This window comes from Balaenoptera musculus, chromosome 20 (assembly GCF_009873245.2).
Source record: "Balaenoptera musculus isolate JJ_BM4_2016_0621 chromosome 20, mBalMus1.pri.v3, whole genome shotgun sequence".
NCBI lineage: Eukaryota > Metazoa > Chordata > Mammalia > Artiodactyla > Balaenopteridae > Balaenoptera > Balaenoptera musculus.
This window is the reverse complement of record NC_045804.1, coordinates 56,764,765-56,773,761: the sequence shown is the minus strand read 5'-3', so window position 1 is coordinate 56,773,761 and position 8,997 is coordinate 56,764,765. Positions and strand designations below refer to the sequence as shown.

Genomic DNA, 8,997 nt, shown 5'->3' with positions numbered 1-8,997 from the left:
GACACTGATTACAGGAAGACCCATCAGGACATATTACTGATTTTAGAGGAAATGTTTGTCTCTAAATGTCCTTTCCTTTCGTACGAATCATTAATTTACTAAGTCATTAATTTGGTAAGTGCTTGTTTCCCATTTTATTTATACTTGTCTGGTGAGGAAAGTGGATGCTGCGTAAATGTTTTTATTTAACCTGAAAGATCTGGTGTCAGTCTGTAGAGCTGAGAGTCTAATGGGGGGGTTGCTCTTGAGGTAACTGTTGTTATTTGAGGCTGCAATCCTAAACCAAATATGAATTGAATTTTGGAATATGCACGTGGCAGGACCTACTGTTTATCCCCCAATATTCATTTTTCCCTTCTATTCATTTCCCACTTATTAGCCAGGACATGGCAACAAAGACAGGTTTTCCCAGATTTTCTTGCTGCACCTTGGCTACGCTTCCAGGAAGTATTCTTAGAAGGCCGGCATGCGCGTCCCCTCCCCTTTTCACCCCTCTTAGCTGAAATGTAGACAGAATGGATGGCGCTTGAACAGCTGTCATGGATGATGAGGTGGAAGCCTCATTTTGAGAACAGCAGAGAAATAAGGTAGAGATTGAGTTCCCTCTGATGGGGCCAGCAGCCCTGAACTGCCTGTCTGAATTTTTAAGCGAGAAACAAACTTCTGTCGTGTTTAAGTGTTACTGCTTTGGTTTTTCTGTTGCTACAGCCTAAGTGAATTCTTATCAATACAGTATATTTTCAGCAACCCCCGTAATTGTTTCCATTAGTACAGTATTTGAGATGTAATAGTTCAGCAAATACATATTTGCTCTTTTCTCTGTGAGGTAACTAAGCTAATATTATAGATGCTAACGAGTCCAGCTGTTCCAGATGCTGTTGCTGTGTAAAAATTCACCCCAAAACTTAGCAGCGTAAAACAGTCATTTTATTACGCTTACACCAGCTGTGGGTCAGGAATTTGGGTGGAGCTCAGTGGGGACAGCTTTCCTCTGCTGCACAGTCTGGGGCTCGGCTGAGAGATTTGAAGGCTGGGTTTTGCACATTGGCCAGGAGGCAGGAAACATCTGGGGGCATCTTCACGGGGCTGGAGGTTGATGGTGGCTGTCAGCTGAACCTCAGCCAGGTTGCTGGTTGGAACACCTACGTTTGTGACCTCTGGGTCGTCTCTCTGTGGAGGCTCATCTGGGCTTCTTCACAGCCTGGCAGCTGTGGTCTAAGACAGGCTTCCCCAGGGAGCCAGAGAAGTGTGTGACGTTTTTATGACTAGGCTCGGGGTTCACATAGTGTCACTTCTGCCATACTCTGGTTGAAGCAGCCACTAAGGTTCCCCTGAGTTCATGGGGAGGGGACATAGCAGCCATCTTTGGAAAGTAAAATCTGCCACACATACTTTAAACGTTTCAAGACTGGAAAATTACTTGAAGAGACCGAGGGTAGCAGGTGTTGCTTTCTTTTTTAATCTTCCCTGGTCAGCCTTGAGCACAGGTGAACTGACTGAATGGTGCAATTAAAATGAAAGTAACATTGCATTCTGTAGCCCCCAGTGTGCCTGTTGTTTGGCCCACAGCTCTGAAACATAGGCAAGGGTGTGTGTGGTTGTGTGGAGGTGATGGCACAGTAAGTCCACCATGGTGTCAGTACTGTGGCCCTTTAAATTTGTAAAACTCTTTAGAGCTCATTCAGAGTTCTTTTATGTCTATTACCTCATTTGATTTCCCCTGTAACCTCTAGAGGGAGATCACGAATAACCTCATGTTACAGATGAACAGCTAAGACGGAGAAAAGTAAAATAATTTACTGACGATTGCGTGTAGTAGAGACAGTGGTGCTCCCCAGTATTCCCTTTGTTCTCCGGTACTTCCCACCAGCTCCCTGATGAACTGAAGCTATGAGATCAGTTATGGCCCGTGTGATGTGAGTGAAGGTGACCTGCATCGCTTTTGGGTGAGGAAGGTGCAACCGATGTGAGAGTCTCTAATCTTTCTTCCCTTCTGTGGCAGCCAGTGGTGCTCGAGATGGTGCCTCGGCCAGCTGGGTCCCTGGGTGGCTTGTAGAGCAGAATCCCCCACCTGCTCCTGTTGGACGAATGGCGTAAGTGAGCAATAAACTTTTGGTGTGTGAAGTCACTTGATTTCCTGGTTAATTTGTTTCCATAACATAACAACGTAATAGCCTCTTCTGACGAATATAGGTGCACAACTGACAAGTAATACTCAGAAAACTTTTAAGTCCTAATTCAGTAATTTCTCCACTGTTCCATGCTATTTCCTTTTGCAAGGAAAGAAATTGGAATCTGGTCCCTTAGTGCAGTGTCACCAATTCTAATCAGAACAGACAGGTGAAGGTGACCGGGTGAAAATTCAACTAGGAGCGTCCACCTCCATCTAAAGGGACAGGAGCTTCTCATTTCCAGCCACTTGTTGCCACTCAGGAGTGTGGTTCCTGTGTTGCTAGGGTTTTCAGTTTTTTAAGAGAATGGAAAATCTGGATGTTTATATGAAATCTGATCTTTTAATGTTTGTAAATTAAATTTTAAAAGGAAAAAAAGAAAACATGTGAAGTCAAACTGAGTATGTTTGCAGGTCAGGTTCAGCTGTGCTAACTTTTGTGGCAGTGCAGTGATGTTCAAACTCGTAGAGCTCTTTCTTCTAAGTCTTGTGTCAAAGCTGAATGAATATCTGTAATGAGCAAAGCAGAGCTGCTCTAGAGGAAACAGGTTTGGAGGTTCTGGAATCACCCGCTCAGCCCCTAACTACCATTTTCCAAGGAGCCCCTGAGCCACTGTTTGCTGCAAACCACTGCTGGGAAGGTGAAACCAAAGTCTGCCTGGTTTTGAGGAACACGTTCTCAAATCATATGTCACATACATTTTTCAATTAAAAATAAAGTCGAAATAATATCAAATTCTTGTGAGAAGCAGGAAGCATTCCTTAAAACCTTAATATTGTTATTCTACAAGGAAAAGAGCAATCCTATCACTTCCTGAAGAAGTTAAATTTAGTGCCAAGAAAAAATGTAGTCTTATATATAACTTTTCCCCACTACGATTAATTAAAAAATAATAATTAAAGCAGTCATGGTCAGAAAACCGAAGGGCTACAAAGAAATGCAAGTCTTATCCGACTCTCAGTTCTGCTCCCCAGAAGCAAACATCTTCAACTGCTGCAGGTTTCGTATTTTGGGGTATTTACTTCCATACTAAATAAAATGCTTATTGTTCGTACAGTGTTTCTTGACTTATCAACTTTCTATAATAGCTGTTGGCTTCCTGCTAAGAAAACTGAAGATTTGACTCAAACCCCTGCCCCTCATATAGTTTGAGCACTTTTTTTTTTCCCCCACTTGGTTGTAACAGTCAAGGCTTAACATAAACCTCCATTTCTTATTTCTTAAGTTATCTGATGTTTAACTGTTTTCTCTATTAGTAATTTGTTCAACTGCAAGTAACAGGAAATTCCACAAATAATAGTGGCTTAAACAAAAAAAGGGTTTGTGTGTTTTTCTACAGAGGAGGTCTGAAAGTGGGCACTTGCTGGTGTTGATGCAGTTACTAAACGGTTCCTCAGAAAGCTGGTTTTTGTCCCCATGCTCATGGCCTCAGGGTCACAAGATGACTGTCACAGCTGAAGATGACTCATCTGTTTATAAGCAAGGAAGGAGAGCGGAGGTCCCCATCCTATCTGTTCCCTTTTAGCAGAAAAGCAAGAGCTTTCTCAGAAACCACTGTAGACTTTTGCTTCTGCTTACTTACATCTCACTGGCCAAAGTGGTGTCACCCAGGTGTACGGAAGTCTGGAAAAGCAGGTATGAAGGGGGCACGTGGCTGCCTTGAGTAAAAGTGAGGTTTTGTTAGGGGAGAAAGGAGAAAGGGACGTTGGGTAGGAAACTGGCAGCGCCTGCCACATACTTCTCACGGGGGCTTTATGTAGAGAGCACCGGCTGCTGCTATGGCTGATGCTGTTGGCGCCGTTTCTACAGTAAATAAATAGCCTTGGAGCTGGATGGCCTTTTTAAAGCCAACTTTCTATGCAAAGCCATTAAAGCACTATTTGGTGAAATAGTTCTGTGAGGGCGTAGGCTGCTGTACTCTTACGTATATATTCTTACTTTAATGTGATTTGGGGGTTGGATTTAGGATATTTAGAGCCTACACCCTCAAGAGTTCTCTTGGGGTGGTGCCACCCCCAGGGGAGGGTGTTTTTGTAAATGTGTTAATCATTGGTTAGCACGCTGATTGGTTATTTTAGTGGGCGGAGGCCAGGGATGCCTGGAGCTTGTAGCGCATAGGACAGTCCTGCACAACCCCAAATTGTCCTACATCTCTATAGCTTCCATGTGTCCCGTGAAAATCATGTACACGACAGTCTTGCTATAAAGAGAAAGGACAAGCAACCCCTGACAGCTGTCAGCTGGAGGCTGACCTGGCCCTTAAGCTGGGCTCTGGTGTTCTCTTGGAACGTGAGTAACTCTCTACGACCCCAGCATCTGACGAGGCTGCTCCGTGACCATGAGGCAGCAAGACAAAAATGAGGACGCTTTGTAATCACGTTGGAGCATAGAAACAAGAATACCGTGCAAACCACACAACGTGAGCAAACACCCCCTCTCCTGGCTTATGCGGAGACTGCTGCTGCTGTGCTGAGTATGGTCTCAGACCACTCTCTTCTTCCTACCACCTAGATGAAGGTTATTAAGATACCTACTCAGAATTGCTTTGCTTTCTGGAAGCACCCAATCTGGACTAAAACTATGGTTCATGGAACCCTGCTTGAAATCCCCTAACACAGGCCCAAATTCTCTGATAAGCCCGTCCTAGCGCCCTTGTACTGAGACACCCCATGATGTGTGGTCTTCCTTGTGCAAAAAGTGCTAATAAACCCACTTTGGTTCAACCACAGTTCTTTTCCGCGTGGTCTCTAGCTGGTGAGCATTGACACTGATTAATAATTATCTGAGCTTAGACTGTAAGTCCTTTTTTGTTGCAGATTTGCAGCACTTGACTTACCCAAAAACGCAACTATCAAGTGAAGGAAGGTTGTACTCTTTCAGTACTTTACCAAGAGTGTCTCACCAGTTTTCATGTCAATGTTGCTCATGGCATTTGAATTGCAAGTTAAAACCACTGCAGCTGCATTAGTCTGCTTTGTAGTGGCCACATATATGGGCATTATATGGATATTTGCAAGCACCCGGACTATGTGTCACATGCATTTACAGGATTTGCATGCCCAGGACAGACCCGAAAAGGCCCTAATCTCTCGTCTCTAGATGGTCTTGAGGCTCTGCACAGACAGGAAATAAAGGCTTAGGTAGAGTTGTAAACTTCTGTAGTGTTGAAGGTGTGCCCCAATACGCATGAGCCCCTCAGCAAAAGGCAGAAGACTTATTTCAGGTGCTTAAGGAAATATCTGCCTGATTATTAGCTGAAGACAAAGCTAACTGAGTAGAGATTTCAGTGGCTACACGTGACACAGAGTACGGATTTACAGAATTAGTTCTGGAAAGTCACTAAAAAACCTGCAGCCACCACCACAATAAGCATTAAAGGGAAGGGGCCACAAATCTGGTTTCCAGAGTCGCCACCTTATATTACTGAAATCGTCCAGTTTTCAACAACAACAAAAAATAAGACATGCAAAGAAACACAGTGGCTCGTACACAGGAAAAAAAATTCAACAGAAACCTTCCCTGAGGAAGCCCAGACTTTAAATCAGCCGTCATATATGTTCAAAGAGCTAAGAGAGACTTTGGGCAAAGAACTAAAAGAAAGTAGGAAAATGAGCTATGAACAAAATGCAAATATCAGTAAAGAGATTAAAAATTTATAGAAAGGAAGCAAATAGAAACCTTTGGAACTGAAAAGTATGGTAACTGACATGAAAAATTCACTAGAGAAGTTCAACAGTCAGATGAAAGAGAACAATTGAAAATAGGCCAATTGAAATAATGCAGTTTGAGGAGGAGAAAGAAAGGAGAACGAAGAGTGAACATAGCCTAAGGGACCTGTGGGACCATCAAACACCAACATATGTGTTACGGGAGTCCCAGGAGACAAGAGAAAGGCAGAAAGAATATTTGAAGAATTAATGGCTGGAGACTTCTCAAATTTCATGAAAGACTTGGAAAAAAAAAACAAACCTGCATTAATCTGCACTTCCAAGAAGTGCAGCAAATTCTAAGGATAAATTCAAAAGAGATCCACATCTAAACATGTCATAGTTGAATTGTCAAAAGCTGGTGACAGAGTATTGAAAGCAGCAAGAGAAAACAATCCATCACATATAAAGGATGCTCAATAAGATTAAAAGCTTGCTTCTCATCAGAAACCATGAGGTCAGATGACACATTCAAAATAGACTTTAAGACAGAATTGTTACAAGCGACAAGGACATTACATACTGATAAAAGGGTCAATCCATCAGGAAGACATAACAATTATAAACATATATGCACTTGACAACAGAGGTCCAAAATGCATGAAGCAAAAGGTCAGAGGATTGAAGAGAGAAATAAAAAAATAATCATTATTACTAGTGGTTCACTATTAATAATTTAATGATTAAGTGAGATAATCCATATAAAATATTCAGCATAGTCCCAAGCATATGGTCAGCACTCCGTAATGGTAACATACTCAGAAAGGAAAACAGAGTTGCTTAGCTAGTTAAAGGTAGAGCAGTCAGGAGGTCTAACCCCTGGTTGAGTGGCTTCCTTATGATTTAGATTCCCATCCAATATGTGACATGGAGAATTCAAATCGAGAAAAGCGGTCAGTTGCAGGAAAGAATGCTGATTCTTTTATTTTTTATTTTGCTTAGAGCAAGTTAGAGATTGTAAGATTATAAGCTGGTAACTTACTGTAGTGTTCATTTACAATTTATTTTCTATTCAGAACACATCTTGTTATTTATGTTTTTCAGATAGTTGTTGAAATCCAACAATGCTATGGACCAGTCTTCACGGTAAACATTTCTTTTAGGATTATCGCGTTTCTCTGCGCTCCCTTTTCCTCTTTTGCTTGTAACTTGTGCATTGTCCACCAGATGGCAATACACCAACATAAAATGAAAAGGAAACAGCCATACTGTAGCATCTTATTTACTCGATTTAGTGGGAAATGATAGTTTTCCTGGAAAATTAGCCTGCAAGTTGTGGGTTAGGACTAAATCCATGCTTCCTATTGTAGAATAAATTAAAACCAGTGCTGATGAATGAATAGATGCTGAATGACTAAGTACAATCATATATTTAGTGCTTACAATGTACCAGACCCCGAGATAGGTACTGCATACAGGATATGTGTCTGCTTTCCTCATATCACCACCCCCCGCCCCCCATCGAACAGATGGGGACTCTGAGGCTTGGAGGGTCAGTAGCTTTCCCAGGGTCATACAACTAGAGAGAGATGAAGCCAGGACTGGTCAGTGGCAGGGGAAGATGATGAGTTTGAATTTAAGATATGCTGGGTTTGAAGCCAGAGGTCACATCCAAGTACCAGAATGCAATAGAAGCATGGAATTCTACCTTAGGATTGGGCAGAAGCTATGAATTTAGAGGCATCTCTGAAGAGCAGAGTTGAAGCTGTAACAACATATGCGGGCTGTCTTGGGCAGAGTGTCTGTTAAAGAAAAAACAGCTGAAGTGTAATCCCCAAGGAGAAGGTGACGGCAGAGGGTTAGGGGGACGAGCACTGGAGGCAGACAGTCCTGAGTTGAAGTCCTGGCTTCACGCTTCCTAGCGGCGTGTTCTCAGGTGCGACAGGTGACCTCTTTGACCCCTTGCAGTAACCTCAGGAGGAAGATGCTATCTCCATTTTACAGGTGAGGGAACTGAGGCTTGCAGAACCTAAGAATTGCCCCAAGGTCATGGTACATCTAGTGCATGACGGCTCTAAGATTCAGATCTGGAGAGTCCGACTTAGGCTTACACTGTTTCGTACCGCATGTGATGCTCCCCCAATCATAGCGCGTAGGATGCTGGCTAGCAATGCCTTGTGTATGTGTGAGTCTCCTTGTCCCAGTCAGAGGAACAGACCAGTAGGAGATATAAATGTGAATTATTTCTATAGATCTATATCTATATTTACATCTTACGGATATATTCCTTGAAATAAATTCTCTCTCCATATCTATATCTACCTACCTAGTGTATGTACACCGACACACACACACACACACACACATTTATTTCAAGGAACTGGCTTATGCAACTGTGGGAGCTGGCCCGTCCTGGTCGGTATGGTAGAACGGCAGGCTGGGACTCTCGATTAGGAGCTGATGTTTTGGTCTTGAGCCAACTTTCTTCTTCCTCTGGAAACTCTCAGTTTTGCTCTTAAGGCCTTTTAACTAATTGGATGAGGCCGATCCACATTATCAAGGGTAATCTCTTTTACTTAAAGTCAGCAGATTGTGGATGTTGACCACATCTACAAAATACTGTCACAGCAACACCTGGATTAGCGTTTGATTAAAGACCTGGGTGCTGTAGCCTGGCCAACTTGACACCTAAAACTAACCATCACTCTTCTCCAAGTGGTCTGCAAATACTGTGACAGCACGAGGCTCTCTTTCTCGTCGACCAATGCCAGGCACCCAGTGGCACCCAACAAACCTTATTTGAGTGTGTACCGACGCTCCAACAGCCTGGGCGGAAGTGAACTTTCAACTGTAGACCTGGAGAGGTACAGATTTTCAGTGTCTTGAGTCACATGTTACTTCCTTTGGGGCCCCCTGGATTGAGCAGCAAGAAATGAAGATGAAGTAACTAATGGTCATTGCCAGCTGGGGCCGTGAGCAGGGCTGCTGCCACCACTGAGAGCTGGGTGGGGGTCCTTGTAGAATGCTGGCTGTCTCTGTTTTGAGGTTTCTGCTGGCACCTGTTTCCAGCCCCTGATGCTATTTGTCTTTGTCTGTGGGGATGAAGGCGCAAAGTTTTTTAAGCAGCACAACCTGTGGGGTTAGGTAAGAGTGGATAACTGTGGATCTGTGAGTGCCTA

At 43.2% G+C, this 8,997-nt stretch overlaps 1 protein-coding gene across 1 annotated transcript in view; it reads left to right on the top strand.

The window, feature by feature from the left end:
• Nucleotides 1-16: 16 nt before the first annotated feature.
• Nucleotides 17-8,997, top strand: part of TEKT3 (tektin 3) — a 182,416-nt gene continuing 173,435 nt past the window's right edge. Inside the window, exons 1-3 of the mRNA XM_036836133.1 lie at nt 17-114; nt 2,003-2,093; nt 6,923-6,964. The gene's annotated coding sequence lies outside the window, so the exon portion shown is untranslated. The remainder of the gene's footprint in view (nt 115-2,002; nt 2,094-6,922; nt 6,965-8,997) is intronic.